This window comes from Lipotes vexillifer, unplaced genomic scaffold, assembly GCF_000442215.2.
Source record: "Lipotes vexillifer unplaced genomic scaffold, Lipotes_vexillifer_v1.1 scaffold598, whole genome shotgun sequence".
Lineage (NCBI taxonomy): Eukaryota > Metazoa > Chordata > Mammalia > Artiodactyla > Lipotidae > Lipotes > Lipotes vexillifer.
Window position 1 is genome coordinate 134,132 of NW_006777514.1, and position 891 is coordinate 135,022.

Below are 891 nucleotides of genomic sequence, written 5' to 3' on the forward strand. Positions count from 1 at the left end.
CACCAGGAAAGTACCTCTTTTTGTAATAGTAACATGAAAGATTACTGATCATAGATCACCATAACAATGAAATAGTATAATATAATAATAATTATGGTAATAATAATTAAAGTTTGACATATTGTGAGAATTAACAAAAATGTGACACAGAGATATGAGGTGAGCAAATGTCAGAAAAATGGCACCAATGGACTTGCTTAACACAGGAGTGCCACAAACCTTCCATTTGTAAAAAACATAATATCTGTAAATCACAATAAAGTGAAGCACAGTGAAAGGAGGTATGCCTGTACATTCATCGTCTATCTCCTGGGAACTCACACACACACACAAAATACCCAGATAAACTAGTTACCTTTACAGGCATAGCAGGTGTACAGTGTCTCCTAAAAAGAAATTATCTATAAAAACTGTCCCCAAATCATTTGAATATGAATGCCATTTGAATTTAAATGGAAAAATGTCAATCAAGGTATTATCAAGCAATGATTTCTACCAAATTCTGTCATAAGGGAATGCAGAACAAGGAGAATTTTCCAATGTATATTATTTATCAATGAGAAAAATTCCAGTTTCAAAACTGGTACTTTCAGTAAAATCTCAGATAAATAATTCACATAGCCTTAAGAATAACATATGTGTATCTTTTCATGTGCACACTTGTATATAAACCTATGGAACACAAGTATATGATAATTCAGCATAGTTCATGGTACGTAATGCTCAAGAAATACTCCTTGAAAGAAAGTGTGAATGAATGCAAAACATACTAAATATATGCCTACATGCAACAGCAACAATAGAATTCATGTTCTTAATACTAATTTTCAGTGTTTCTATCAGATTAAAAGTTTCATATATATGGATAAATAGATTGATAGTAAGAGGGAA